At 43.5% G+C, this 16513-nt stretch overlaps 1 protein-coding gene across 1 annotated transcript in view; it reads left to right on the forward strand.

Annotated features, from left to right (window-relative positions):
* The first annotated feature begins 440 nt into the window (after positions 1–440).
* LOC147029206 (uncharacterized) overlaps positions 441–16513 on the forward strand; it is a 56690-nt gene continuing 40617 nt past the window's right edge. The window contains exon 1 of the mRNA XM_085876443.1: positions 441–567. The gene's annotated coding sequence lies outside the window, so the exon portion shown is untranslated. The remainder of the gene's footprint in view (positions 568–16513) is intronic.

Here is a 16513-nt window from a genome sequence, read left to right on the forward strand (position 1 = left end):
GCGGTGTGAGGTTCCTGAAGACCTGGAACACATTCTCACTCAATGTCCTCAGTGGGGAGAACCCAGATCACGTGTTTCACTCTGTGTTCCAGAGTTCGGGATCCCCTGGTCGGGTGAACCGGACACACTTTATCAGTTGATCCAGAATCTCCATCGACTCTGTAAATCGGTCTTAAAATTAAAAAGGAAATGGAGGCGAACAGAATAAACTCCGTGACTTGTTTTATTTTATATATTTGACTGGAATCGATGAGTTTGGGTTCATTGGGTTTATGGGGCCTCGAGGTTCTGATCGCGTCGTGAAACACATAAAGAGGAAGAAGAAGATCGACATAAAAAAATCAAAAGAGGAAAAATTTAAGTCATCAACAACTATCATGGAGATCAGTGAATCAAAGGACAATAAAAGTAATATTGAAAATGAGGAAGAAAAAGAATGATGTGAGTTAACCGGAAGTAGGAGGAAGAACTTCCGGGTTCATGTTCCTGTGACCTTGTTCTCTCCAACCCGGGTCCTCGTGGTCGGGGAGGAAATGATGTGAAGAGGAGGAGAGAGAGGGGGAAACGGTAATTTAAATATAAAATAATTCTCTGTTCCTCGATGACGGAAACGAAGGGAAGTTAAAGGAGTTTTTATTCAATGTTTGTTGAGGTGTTTGGTTGTTGATTTCATGAGGTGTTTTTCACTCGTTTTGTTTTATTCTCCACGTTGTTTATTAATCATCATCACGAAACTTCCCACAACGAGGATTAAACCTCATTCTTCCTTTTAACTACAAAACTACCAGAAACCTTTTATTATTAACTTGGAAATCCAATTTTATCTCTAAATGAGGAGGTGAAACGAGGTACGATTACCTACTTTACCTGTTCCGTGGGATATTTAACCTTCATCACCTGAATGGAGATAAAAACCTGATTCATCATCAAAAACTCCCAAAGATCGTGTGGGTCGAAAATGTAACATTCCTCGTTAATCTTCGGGGGACATTCCGTGTCAGGGATGTTGGACTCCTCAGGGAAATTATTCTGGAATTCTACAACTCATTGGGAACGTCATGAACACAGTCCCCACTCCCCCCCTCCCCGTCACGCTGTGTTCCCCCATCTCCGCTACGCTGTCCCCCCCTCCCCGACACGCTGTGCCCCCCTCCCCACCACGCTGTGCCCCCTCCCCACCACGCTGTGCCCCCCGCCCCACCACGCTGTTTCCCCCTCCCCACCACGCTGTGCCCCCTCCCCACCACGCTGTGCCCCCCTCCCGGCCACGCTGTTTCCCCCCTCCCCGCCACACTGTGTCCCCCCTCTCCGCCACGCTGTGTCCCCCCTCCCAGCCACGCTGTATTCCCCCCTCCCCACTACGCTGTGTCCCCCTCCCCGCCACGCTGTGTTCCCCCCCTCCCCGCCACGCTGTGTTCCCCCTCCCCGCCACGCTGTATTCCCCCCTCCCCGCCACACTGTGTTCCCCCCTCCCCGCCACGCTGTGTTCCCCCATCTCCACCACGCTGTCCCCCCTCCCCGTCACGCTGTGTTCCCCCCCTCCCCGCCACGCTGTGTCCCCCCCCTCCCCGCCACGCTGTGTCCCCCCTCCCCGCCACGCTGTGTCCCCTTCTCCCCACCACGCTGTCTATCCCCCCCGCCACCCTGCCCCCCCTTCCTTAATCATCGTGTACGTTTCCCATCAAAGCACGAATCTCGTTTCTGAGGTGATTGAACGAGATGAACCTTGAAATTTATCTTCCAGGAAAGTGGTAATTCATGGTGTGTCTGTGTGTGAGAATTACAGTGAAAGTGAATTTCGATGTGTGTTGGTTGTTCTCTCCATGTGTGGGTTTTATAAGGTGGAACGGAGCTGTGTGTGTGTGTGTGTGTGTGTGTGTGTGTGTGTGTGTGTGTGTGTGTGTGTGTGTGTGTGTGTGTGTGTGTGTGTGTGTGTGTGTGTGTGTGTGTGTGTGTGTGTGTGTGTGTGTGTGTGTGTGTGTGTGTGTGTGTGTGTGAGAGATCTCCAATGTAATCACAACATATATATATATATATATATATATATGTATATATATATATATATATGTATATATATATATATATATATATATATATATACATATATATATATATACATATATATATATATATTGTTGTGGTTACCAAATTCGCAAACCACCATTCAGGTCCCTTAGGTGAGATATCTCGGTAAGTATATGTGTAGTTAGGCCCAAACCCGTTGTCTAGTGGGAATACATGTCATTTATGCGTGCTGCGACTCTTCAGGATAGCCGTTTTTCTTTTACTATCTTTATTTTGGACCAACCGCCATTGTTACCACCACCAACCACAACATCAACCACCCACCGCGGCGCCGCTTCACGTCACACCTCGCAACCGTCGCATCGCCACCGTTCTTGCGCCGCTTGTGGGTACCGGTGTTGGACTCGTGCAGGGCGCGCGCCGAACAGCGTGTACAAAACCACGGATTTTCCGCTCCAAAAACGGATCAAAAACGACACACGCCCACTTTTGTTCCGTCCAATCGGTGAGCGAGGGGCGATTTGGCCCCGCCTCCAGGGCGTTGGAGGGCGGTCGCTATATGCAAATTTATGGATCAAAAAGCATTCACGCCCACTTTTTCTCGGGCCAATGGGGAGCGAGGTGAAAGGTCGAAGGCAGGGGGTCAAAGATGAGAGAGCGAAGCCACGGGGCTTATATAAGCGGCTGCGTTCGTCAGTCCAGTCAGTTAAGACTTCGCAGTCGGTGGAGTTGGGAAGAGGAAGAATTGGTTGTTGGTCGGCGTCGTCGTCGTGTGCGTTGGAGTCGGAGCGAAGAGGACGAAGCTGTGGAGAGGCGGCGAAGGCAGACGAGGGGGTGCTCGCGTCGTGCCGGGAGCTGCACACCAGGGAGGCCGACGGCGCGACCTGGTCGAGGTGGAGACGCTCGTCGCGGGACCCGAGACAGAGTAAAAATCCTCCTTTCCCCGAGCATCAGCAACCCCCTCCTGTTTCCCCCCGCGCTGAGATCGTGCGACCAAGGGGGCCCCTTTTCCCACCCCCGACCAGACACTGTCCGCGAGGCCCGCGGAGTTGAGGCACCATCGCCGCTCCGCGTCTCATCACCAGACGGGTAGGCCCGACCCGGTCTCGGCCTCAGGCCCGCCTCATCCTTGAGGGTGTTCTTTTTCTTGGTTTTGGGTATGTGTTGTCGGCGCCGTCTGTGAAGTAGAATTGTATAAGTGTTGCCGTGTGCTCGGTAGTCGGTATTAGCTCTGCATTGTGTCTTCGCTTTTACATTTGCTTTTTGTGTAAAATTGCATTGTGTTTCTTTTCCTTCTATGTGCTTTTGGTGGAATTGTATATGTGTGCTTTCCGTTCATCGCGAATAAATGTGCTTTATGTTGAACTGCTTTCCCGCTTCGCTTCGTCATTTCTCTCATTGAATCCTCATCTTGCTTCACGTAAAGGGTTGGTAGTGGGCTGAATACGCCCGATAATTAATCGAACCGTCGAGGCCGACGATAACACCGCTCTGTTATCCCGATAGTACGGAACGGGTCGCTTAAGTGGCCCGTGTCCGAAGTCGACCTGCGGCGAGGTGCGATCGCCCGGTCTACCCTCCGTGTGGGTACTTAGGTAGGTCGAATTTGGCGAGCAACCCTATCCCACGCGGGGGCCGATTGGCTCGATCGCGGTGAGACCGAAAGGTCCACCCGTGACTGGTTCCCGGCGTTAGTCCGAGAGGGTCACGACTGGATTGTCCGTCCGGTGGGCGACGTGCCGCGATTCGAGTTACGTGGCCGTCAGCACGCCGGCGGGCGCGAATCCGCAACAAAATATATATATATATATATATATATATATATATATATATATATATATATATATATATATATATATATATATATATATATATATATATATATATAAACGGTTGATCCGCTATGGCGACCTCTAACGGGAGCAGCCGAAAGACGAACAACACACAACAAATAATATATATATATATATATATATATATATATATATATATATATATATATATATATATATATATATATATATTAAACACAACATAACAACACACAACATATCTTCTTCTTTCGGCTCGCTCCCGTTAGGGGTCGCCACAGCGGATCAACCGTCTCCATTTCGCTCTATCCTCCACATCTTCCATTGACACTCCAACCACCCGCATGTCCGCCCTCACCGCATCCATGAACCTCTCCTTTGGCCTTCCTCTTATCCTCCTACCTGGCAGCTCCATCTTCAACATCCTTCTCCCGATAGACTCCGCTTCCCTCCTGTGCACATGTCCAAACAATCTCAATCTCGCCTCTCTCACTTTGTCTCCAAACCGTCCTACCTGCGCTGTCCCTCTAATATACTCATTCCTTTATCCTGTCCATCCTCATCACTCCCAATGAGAATCGCAGCATCTTTAACTCTGCCACCTCCAGCTCCGCTTCCTGTCTTTTTGTTAGCGCCACCGCCTCCAAACCATACAACATAGCTGGTCTCACTCCCGTCTTGTATACTTTCCCCTTCACTCTTGCAGCGACCCTTCTGTCACAAATCACTCCTGCAACTCTTCTCCACCCACTCCATCCTGCCTGCACTCTCTTTTTCGCTTCTCTCCCACACTCTCCGTTACTTTCTACAGTTGATCCCAAGTATTTAAACCCATCCACCTTCCCACCTCAGCTCCTTGCAACCGCACCAAACCACCACCCTCCCTCTCATTTACGCACATGTACTCCGTCTTACTCCGACTGACTATCATTCCCTTTTTCTCCAGTGCGTTACCTCCACCTCTCGAGGCTCGCCTCAGCCTGCTCCCTACTCTCCCTACAGATCATGATGTCATCCACGAACATCATAGTCCATGGAGACTCCAGTCTGATCTCGTCCGTCAATGTGTCCATCACCATTGCAAACAGGAAAGGGCTCAGAGTCGATCCTTGGTGCAATCCCACCTCTACCTGAAACCAGTCCGTCATTCCTACCGCACACCTCACCGCTGTCACACTGTCCTCGTACATATCCTGCACAATCCTCACATACTTCTCCACCACTCCCGACTTCCTCATACAATGCCACAACTCCTCTCTTGGCACCCTGTCATAAGCTTTCTCTAAATCCACAAACACACAATGTAACTCTTTCTGGCCTTCCCTATACTTCTCCATCAACATTCTCAAAGCAAACATCGCATCAGTGGTGCTCTTTCCTGGCATAAACCCATATTGCTGCTCACAGATCGTCACCTCTCCTCTCAACCTAGCTTCCACTACTCTTTCCCACACCTTCATGGTGTGGCTTAACAACTTTATCCCTCTGTAATTCCACAGCTCTGCACATCACCCTTATTCTAGAAAATCGGAACCAGCACACTTAATCTCCACTCCTCCGGCATCCTCTCACTTTCCAAGACTTTATTAAACAATCAGGTTAACAACGCCACTGCCATCTCTCCGAAGCACTTCCATGCCTCCACTGGTATGTCATCTGGGCCAACCGCCTTTCCACTCTTCATCCTCTTCATAGCAGTCCTCACTTCATCCTGACTGATCCACCCCACTTCCAGATTCACTTTCTCCACCTCTTCCAACCTTCTCTCTCTCTCATTTTCTTCATTCATCAGCTCCTCAAAGTACTCCATCCACCTTCTCAACACACTCTCCTCGCTCGTCAGCACATTCCCATTTGCGTCCTTTATCACCCGAACCTGCAGCACATCCTTCCCAGCTCGGTCCCTCTGTCTTGCCAATCGGTATAAATCCTTTTCCCCTTCTTTTGTATCCAACTTCTCATACAGCTCGTCATATGCCTTTTCCTTGGCCTTTGCCACCTCTCTTTTTGCCTTTCGACGCCACTCCTTGTACTCCTGCCAACTTTCTTCATCTCTCTGACTGTCCCACTTGCTTTTCGCCAACCCCTTTTTCCTTATACTTTCCTGTACTTCCTCGTTCCACCACCAAGTCTCCTTATCTTCCTTCCTCTGTCCAGATGTCACACCAAGTACCTTCCTAGCTATCTCCCTCACCACTTCTGCTGTAGTTGCCCAATCATCCCACCCATCTTTACCACCATCCAACGCCTGTCTCACCTCCTCCCTAAATTTCACGCAACAGTCTTCCTCCTTCAGCTTCCACCATCTGGTCCTTAGTTCAGCCCTCACTCTCTTCCTCAACCTCACCTATAAAGTCATCCTACAGACCACCAATCGATGCTGTCGAGCTTCACTCTCCCCTCCCACCACCTTACCGTCGCTAATCTCTTTCAGGTTGCATCTCCTGCTTAAGATGTAATCCACCTGTGTGCACTTTCCTCCACTCTTGTATGTCACCCTGTGTTTCTCCTTCTTCTTGAAATATGTATTTACCACTGCCATTTCCATTCTTTTTGCAAACTCTACCACCATTTGCCCTTCCACATTTCTCTTGTTGAGACCGTACCGACCCATCACCTCCTCATCCTCTTTATTCCCTTCCCCAACATGCCCATTGAAATCTGCTCCAATCACCACTCTTTCATCCTTGGGTGCACTCTCCACCACTTCATCGAACTCACTCCAGAAATCTTCTTTATACTCCATCTCACATCCCATATGTGGGGCATATGCACTGATGACATTCATCATCACCCCTTCAATTTCCAACTTCACACTCATCACTCGGTCAGACACTCTCCTCACCTCCAATACCCTCTTGACATAATCTTCCTTCAGGATTATCCCGACACCATTTCTCCTCCCATCCACACCATGGTAGAACAGTTTGAAATGACCTCCAATGCTCCTCGGCTTACTCCCCATCCACTTGGTCTCTTGTACACACAGAATGTCCACCTTTCTTCTCTCCATCATATCAGCCAACTCTCGCCCTTTGCCAGTCATCGTCCCAACATTCAGAGTTCCAACTCTCACCTGCACACTTCTGCCCTTCCCCCTCTCCCACTGTCTCCGGACTCGCCTTCCCCGTCTCCTTCTCCTCCTTCGCCCAGCAGTAGCACAGTTTCCACTGGTACCCTGCTGACCAGCGGTGGCGGTCGTTGGTAACCCGGGCCTCGACCGAACCAGTATGGAAATTCGTTTTATTGTCCGCATAATGATTTGGCATAGGTTTTTACGCCGGATGCCCTTCCTGACGCAACCCTGGTCACCTCTTATGACACACAGGGATATGATACACCTATTCTAACCGGGGCATACACCGGGCCCAGTACAACTGGTACTCATTTCACCGATCTCGGAAGGATGGCAGGCTGAGTCAACCCCCTGGTGTTTTCGACTTGGTGTATATATATGTATATATGTATATATATATATATATATATATATATATATATATATATATATATATATATATATATATATATATATATATATATATATATATATATATATATATATATATATATATATATATATATATATATATATATATATATATATATATATATATATATATATATATATGTATATGTATATATATATATATATATATATATATATATATATATATATATATATATATATATATATATATATATATATATATATATATATATATATATATATATATATATATATATATATATATATATATATATACTGGGCGTAGTGGCGTGCGCCTGTAATCTGGCTACTCAGAGGCTTGGGGTGGAGGATCGCCTGAGGATGGGCGCTCTGCGCTGGGCGCGCTACGAGAGGATGCAGAGCAGCCCGGAATCATGGCCAAACCCAATCCTTATCCCTGTGTCGTAATAGGCGACCAGGGTTGCGTCAGGAAGGGCATCCGGCATAAAACCTATGCCAAATCAGTATGCGGATCATAACGGATGATCCGTTGTGGTGACCCCTTACGGGAGCAGCCGAAAGACGAACAACAACAACAACACACACATACATATATATATATATATATATATATATATATATATATATATATATATATATATATATATATATATACATATATATATATATATATATATATATTTACATACATGTACATATATTAATTCAGTGTCCCAACGGGGCTTGAACTCAGGACCTTTTGGGTCCCAAGCCACTGCCCTAACCACTGCTCAACATACATATATATATATATATATATATATATATATATATATATATATATATATATATATATATATATATATATATATATATATATATATATATATATATATATATATATATATATATATATATATATATATATATATATATATATATATATATATATATATATATATATATACATATACATATACATATACATATACATATACATATACATATACATATATATATACATATACATATACATATACATATACATATACATATACATATACATATACATATACATATACATATACATATACATATACATATACATATACATATACATATACATATACACATACACATACACATACACATACACATACACATACACATACACATACACATACACATACACATACATACATACATACATACATACATACATACATACATACATACATACATACATGAAGCCTGGTGTTGGCGCAGTGGTTAGGGCAGCTGCTTGTGATCCAAAAGGTCCTGAGTTCAAGCCCCGTTGGGCCACTGAATTAATACACCAGGGGTTGACTCGGCCTGTCATTCCTTCCGAGGTCGGCGAAATGCGTATTAGTGTACTGGGTCGGTGTATACCCCGGTTAAAATAGGTGTCGCAGATCCCTGTGTCGCAAGAGGCGACCAGGGTTGCGTAAGGAAGGGCATCCGGTGTAAAACATGTGCCAAATCACTATGCGGATCATATGGATGATCCGCTGTGGCGACCCCTAACGGGAGCAGCCGAAAGAAGAAGAAGATATATATGTTTTTTTTTTTTTATAGTACCGGGCGTAGTGGCGGCTGAAATCCGGCTACTCGGAGGCTTGGGTTGGAGGACCGCTTGAGGATGGTAGCTCTGCGCTGGGCCGTGCTATGAGAGGGTGTAGGGCAGTTCGGAATCTTGGCGAAACCCAATCCTTATCCCTGTCTCGTCAGAGGCGACCAGGGTTGCGTCAGGAAGGGCATCCCGCGTAAAACTTATGCCAAATCAGTTTGCGGATCATAACGGATGATCTTCTGTGGCGACCCCCTAACGGGAGCAGCCGAAAGACGAACAGATATATATATATATATATATATATATATATATATATATTTATATTTATATTTATATTTATATTTATATTTATATATATATATATATATATATATATATATATATATATATATATATATATATATATATATATATATATATATATATATATATATATAGATAGATCGTTATGGTTGTGGAAATTCAAAGAACACCATGCAGGTCCTTAGTTCAGTGATGCCGATAAGTACGTGTTCAGGTAGATTTCCCCACCGTCGTCTCGTGGGTATTATTCGTGTAACCAGGCTGTGATCTTTGAGGTGGTGTTATTCTTTTGCTGTCTTGACTTTGGAACAACCACCTTGAGCACAACGCCAACCGTGCCACCATTACAACAACCACCTTAACCACAATGCCAACCACGCCACCATTACAACAACCACCTTGACCACAACGCCAAACACGCCACCATTACAACAACCACCTCAACCACACCACCGCGTTTCTACCTCAGCACACGATTGTCAGAAGCCTGGCTTTCGTCGAGGGAAAGCAGGCGATCCCCACCCCCCCCCCCAACGAGTGGCGTCTTTGCCGGCCGGCGCAGTGAATTCGACCCTCCAAAAGGCACAAAGACAAAGACGAATACGGCAGAGCGTCGAGGGAACGGCCCCGATTGGGCGGCAAAAGGACTTCTTCTGGAAGTTTCCCTCCCGTGCTGGAAGAAGGGAGGGGGGTGAGGGGAGGGGCTATAAAAGACGTACTGAGGAGAATCGCTCTCTCTCTCTCTGGGCTCCGCATCGTGCCCTAAGCTCTCTCACCATCTGGATCGCGTGCGCTCTGGCTCTCTCTGGTGGCTCGGTCATCGGTTGTGGGCTCGCTCTCTCTCTCTCTCTCTGGATCGTGTGCGAGTGGCCTCTCTGGATCGTGTGCGAGGATGCTCTCTTGGGGAAGGTCGGATCGAGGAGAACGGAGCCCAAGACTTCACCACACGGTCACGTTCTCTTTCTTTTCTTTTCTGGGTTTTTGTGTGTGTGTTCGTGGCGCCAGTCCCATAAGTAAAACTGTATAAGTGACTGGAAATAATAACTAGTCATCGGCTGTAGGTCTTTGGTCTTTCTGCTTGTCCTTGACCCCCTTCCCCCATTGCTTCATTGCATTGCATACGTGCTTGTACATTGCATTGGTTATGTGTATAAAATAATGCACTTGTTTAAATGTATACCTGTTCGTGCGTCCTTTCCTCATCTGAGTTGCCATCGCTGCGTACGGGATATTAGCTGGCTTTTTAATAGCCGATAAAGTAATCGGATCCGGCGGGGCCGGGCGATAAACCACCACTCGGCAATAGCATACAAAACGAGCTGCGCGTAAAGTGGCTGGTTTTGTGCCGGCTTCCGCCGAGGTGAAGATCCCCGGAATTTCTGTCTGCGCGAATAATTAGGTATATTGACCCTGTAGCGCGTGGACAGAAGAGTTAGCTGATCTACAGTGTGATTAAATACACACCCATAGCTAGATTTCAGCGTTGATCTGGATTGCTCGTTCGGTGGATGCATGCTGCCGCGATTGGTCTGAGGCGGTCATCCGCACGCCGAACAGGTGGGAATCCACAACAATATATATATATATATATATATATATATATATATATATATATATATATATATATATATATATATATATATATATATATATATATATATATATATATATATCCCTGTGTCGTAAGAAGTGACCAGGGTTGCGTCAGGAAGGGCATCCGGCGTAAAACATGTGCCAAATCACTATGCGGATCATATGGATGATCCGCTGTGGCGACCCCGGACGGGAGCAGCCGAAAGAAGAAGAAGAAGAAGAAGAATATATATATATATATATATATATATATATATATATATATATATGTATATATCCACGCACCCACGCACGCACACACACACACATACACACATACACACACACACACACACACACACACCGTTTTATTATTTATTTTGCCTGTGAATTAAAACAATTTGGGGTCACCACACATGATCGAGCTGCTTCCGTAATACTTTATCATTCCGTTCACCTCACCACGTCATTCAATCGGCATTGCCGTGTTGTGAAAAGATACGTATCGACACCATGGGGCCACGCCGTATGTCTCTCAAAATACCACTCAGCATATGGAAATACCACCCGTGGCTTCACTGATACTGAAGGAGAGATCTTTTTCTTTTTAAATTTTATGGCATTTTCAGAGCCTTGTGGCTCCATATATACACCACATGGCCAGATGTAAAAGCGGTGAAGAAAGGAACCTTCAGCTATTCCATAATACTTTATGGATTTTCTGCTCTCTTGTAAAAATGTTAGAACCGCCTTGCAGAGTGGGGAATACTTGTGGTTCAAATGTTCGGCAGATCCAACATACCAATCACCCCCCCCCCCCCTTCCCTGTTTCAAGAGGGAATTTAAGAAACAGATCCTTCAAATATTTGAGTTTCCTCCAAGTATTGCAGGTCCCACGAGAGTGACACCCTGTCCTATGGAGATGTGAATTAAGACGACAGAGCAGAAAGAGAGGCGATATCCTTTCTTAATTCAATAAATACATCATTATACTGAGTTACAAGAATTGGTAATTTCTAAAAATTTTCAGATTTCACTTCAGATTTAGTCCACGAGATCAGATCCTCGTATCCAAAGCCAATCCATAATACAACAAAGATTTCTCACTCTCTTTTTTAAATCTCAGAACTGCCATGCAGTTAGGAATACTTCTGGTTCAAATGGCTGTAAATGTTCGCCAGATCCAGAATGTCCATCCACACTTCTTTAATACTTAAAAATGGATGCAATCTGGGTTCTTCATGCAGAGGGAATTTTTCAAACATTGTTCAAATCTTTGGGTTTCTGACAAGTATCGCAGGTTCCCCCATTTCCAGTTTTCTAGTCTTTGGGTTTCCAGTGGAGTGACACTGTATTCTCGAGAGGTATGAATTAAGACGACACGGCAAAAGGAGGGATGAATGCCTTTCTCAAATAAATAAATACACTTGGTTGAAAGAATCGCTGATTTCTTTTACTTTTCACATTTAACTTGGCAATTCCGCAGTTAGAGGGACATGACCCTAAAATTTCAATTTGTTTTTTTCCTTGATTTTTGTGTGTGATTTACGAAAGGACACATTGATGATTCAGGAAAAAATATTTTTCAGGGTATATTGATAGTTTTAGGTGGTGAATTCACCAATTTTGAACAAGAATTGTTCCAGATAAATTTTATCAGCAAAATCTCCATAATGGCAAAGAAGATATCTTGTCAAATTAAATGCCATTTTCTTACCAAAAATATTGAATTCATAGAGGCAGTGTAGTGCTTTCATGGATATATTAAGTAAAATCAACCTACATGTCTTCAAAATGCAAACATGTGTGCATTTCCCAACCCCTAGAAAGTCATGTAACGTTACTAACCGAAAAGTGAAATTATTTACCTCCAGAGTGTATAAAGTGTCTATGAATGATAATATTTCAATTTTTCCTGCTGTGTCCAATGACTAATTGAAATATATAAATAAGTATTACTTGTCATGATAGAAGTTAGAAATAACAGCAATCAAAATGTGTGACGTTACTAACCATGTAACGTTACTAACCATGAAATAAGTGAATAAGACTCGAATATACAGGTCCTGGTCAAGACAAAAGTGACAGTAAGACAACAGAGGGCAGTATGAAGACAGTGGGGGGGGGGGGAGGGGTAAATTTTGGAAACATGTGGCTGATGCATGCTTTATGTTGCAGTGACCAGTGCACAGTACATACTCTTCAATACATGGTGCCCAGTGGTGGTTACAATGGAGCGTACCACATGACTTGTCTGTCTAGTCAGTACAGAATTCTTCCATGCGGCATAAGTTTTTCATAAAACCTTCTGTTCATTGTGATACTGGGAAGAGGAACAAAGAGGAACGAGAAGCTGAACCTTGATGTCATCTTCAGTGAAGCCAAGGCCATTACTGGCATAGCAAAGATGCACTTCTTCAAAGTGGTAAATGACGAGGTGGTAGCCTATGTCCTGAGCAGAGACAAGCACGATGAGGCAACCCAGAGCAGCAGTGAGACCATTGCAGCAGTGGGAGACTGGTTCATAGTTGAGTACGATGGAAAACAATTTCCAGGAGAAGTTCTTGCTGTACGAGATGGAGAGTTCCAGGTGTCAGTAATGGCACATGTCGGGAAGTACTGGAAATGGCCTTCAACTAGGGATGCTATTTTCTACATGAGACACCAGATGATTGCCCCGTTGGATGCACCAGAAGTAGTGAACAATCGAGGCCATTTCAAATTTTTTGTCCCAATTTGAAATTATTGTACGGTGGTTTGTCAGGTGTAATTACATTTCAGGTACAGCGAACAGACTTTTGTTTTCACGTCAATGCAGAGATACGTTCAAAGTGGTCTAAAGAAAAAAAAAAACATATCACATATCTCTAGACTTGAATAAACATGAATTCAAATACTATGATGTAAACTACTGTCACAATATCAAATGTTGCATTATGGCCATACACTGTACATACTACATACCGGTACATTAGTTTTTGCTCTTTGGTTTCTTTCCCCTATATGAAAGGTACTCTTGAATGAGGAACACATACAATATGTACTGTTTTGTTCAACTTGTGAATTCCAGTGAATCACGATGAACTGTGATCAGCATAGTTATGGATCTGTGGATATCACTTGACCCAGTCTTTAAAGTGGTACTCTTTTGTTGTTTGTAATTTATTGTAACTTTTTCTTGTCTTTTTTAACACATATGTAATTTGTACCATTGTACAAGTACAATGACACTATACTGCTTGAGTTTGGTGATTGAAATAAGAGTTTCATGTCTTATCTGATGTTTTTTTAGCTTATTTCACATTCTCTTGAGGAAAAATGTAATGATTTGAGATTAAACATAATTCTGTGAGTCATTGTAATCACTGGACAAAGTATAACGTTACTAACCGTTACGTTACTAACCATGATTTTTGTTCCTAATTTTCAAACAAAGCTAGAATGAGAAAGGATATTTAGGGTAGCTATTGCCCTTAAAGCTAGAAATGAAAAAATAGAGTTGATATGTTTCAAGCTATACCAATGTTAGCAAACTTTTCATTCAAAGATGCTCATCAATTTTTCATGTCCTTTTTTTGTAACGTTACTAACCGGCATTAAAAGCAGTTCTTTCTTCTAGAATGTTTCATGAAATGATTTCATTCTTTGCTCTGTTCTACGTCTAGACTAGGTTGATCTCTGGTGACATTAATGAGACTTTACATCCACAGATAGAGAAAGGACTCTTATCTAAATAATGAGAATGTCCCTAAAATGTAACGTTACTAACTGCGGAATTGCCAAACTCCATATTTTGAAAGTTATTTAGTCCACAAGATTGGATCCTCAAATGTGAAGCCAGATTTTGAATACAGGCAGCACTTTAATTAGTCCATGAGAGGTGATCGTAGTTCCAAGTTGAGGTGTCTTTGTGCTGGCCGAAGAAAATGCCGGTTTAAACCGGTGATGTGACAGAAGGCTGACCAAGATGGTGTGCCACCATTTCTGTGAGGTTTATTTTGTTTGTTTGTTCTGGAATGAGCACCCCCGAAATTATCTTTAAACGGAGTGTTTAAATTTACCCCAACACCCAGTTTTCATTCACACACTCCCTTGGGGTTCCCTTGGTGTGCATGCAAAGTTTTGTGCCTCTTGGTTTCATGGTTTTGGAGTTATGGAGGAGACACTTACTGACACACTCATTGATTATTTTCGACATGCAAATACCACCTATGGCTTTGCTGACGGAAAGACAGAGACAGAGACAGACTTGACACTTTGCTTTTATGTCCTTTCATTGCAAAAATATATTCACAAAAAAACATTTTACAAAGCAGATGTGAGCAAAAAATAAACAATTCATGAATACATCAAAAAGGACAATCGACCGTTTCATTTTTTACAAAACACATTTTTGGTCTCACGATGCAGTGACAAAGCTTGCCAGGTGTTGATAACTCTGCATGTACAGAGGAAGTGATGACATCAATCTCAGTGAGATTTAGTAAAAACAGCTCGAGACCAGACAGTGCCTTCAGAAAGTGTTCACACCCCTTCACATTTTGTTGTGTTGCAGCCTCAATGTAAAATGGATTAAATTTAATTTTTTTTTGTCACCGATCTCCAGAAAATTCCTCGTAATGACAAAGTGAAAACATGTTTTTGGAAACCTTTACAATTTCAGAACAAAATGAAAAGCTTAAAATGTCGAGTCAAAAAGTATTCAACCCCTTTGATCTGACACTCCAAATTGAGCTCAGGTTCATCCATTTTGCTTTGGTCATCCTTGAGATGTCTCAAAAACTTAATTTGAGTCCACCTGTGACCAACTCAATTGATTGGACATCATTTTTAAAGAAACACACTTTTCTATATCAGGTCCCACAGTTGACAGTTCATGTCAGAGCGGAAACTCTAAAATGAAGTCCAATGAACTGTCCGTCGAGCTCCGAGATAAAACTGTAAGGAGGTATAGATCTGGGGAAGGGTATAAAACAATTTCTAGAGTGTTGAAAGTTCCCAAGAGCACAGTGAGCTCCATCATTAGGAAATGGAACGACCCAGACTTTGCCCAGAACTGGCTGTCCTACTTAGCGAGCGAGCTCTCGTGTGCAGCCTGTGGCTGCTGGTTGCATCATTTTCTGGGGGCATGACTGTGCTGCTAATTTCGTGCCCTCTATTACCAGTGCATTGTTACTCATTTTGCCATCCTCAGAACGATGACAAGCTGTTCACAATAACCCCAGCTGATGTTAATTCCTTGGATGACGGCTCAAACTCAAGACCCTAAGATCTTCAGCCAGCCACCTTAACCGTGAAGCCAACACCAGGCTTTGGAGGACTCTGTTTTTCGTTTATATATCTTTTAGCTCAACAAGTGCTACTCTGGACCCACATTCTGGTTATGTCCAATAACCCCCCCCCCCCATCCTTATGGCATGATTCATATGTATTCCTTCTACCTGTGTTCTTATCTCTATCAATTCTGCAACAGACTTTCAGTCTGCTTTCTACCAACCTTTGGAAGAATTTGGAGAAGATTCAGGAAGGTTAAAGACAACCACATTGTTTTTTTCTTCCATCCCTTTCAGCCATCCTCTCTGTGGCACGATTTGAACGATCTTCATCCTGCTTGGAGAATGTTCCTGAAACCTCATCTCCAGTGAGGGATATGATATGATGTTCAGACTTGGCATGCTGTGCTTGGTTTACAAAGTGTGCTTTTGTTACATTCATTATATATTCACCTCAAACTTTTCTCCCAAGACCTTTTGGAGCACTGAG

Source organism: Eptatretus burgeri, chromosome 4 (assembly GCF_056783735.1).
Source record: "Eptatretus burgeri isolate ZD-2024b chromosome 4, Ebu_testis_v1, whole genome shotgun sequence".
NCBI classification, from domain to species: Eukaryota; Metazoa; Chordata; class Myxini; order Myxiniformes; family Myxinidae; genus Eptatretus; species Eptatretus burgeri.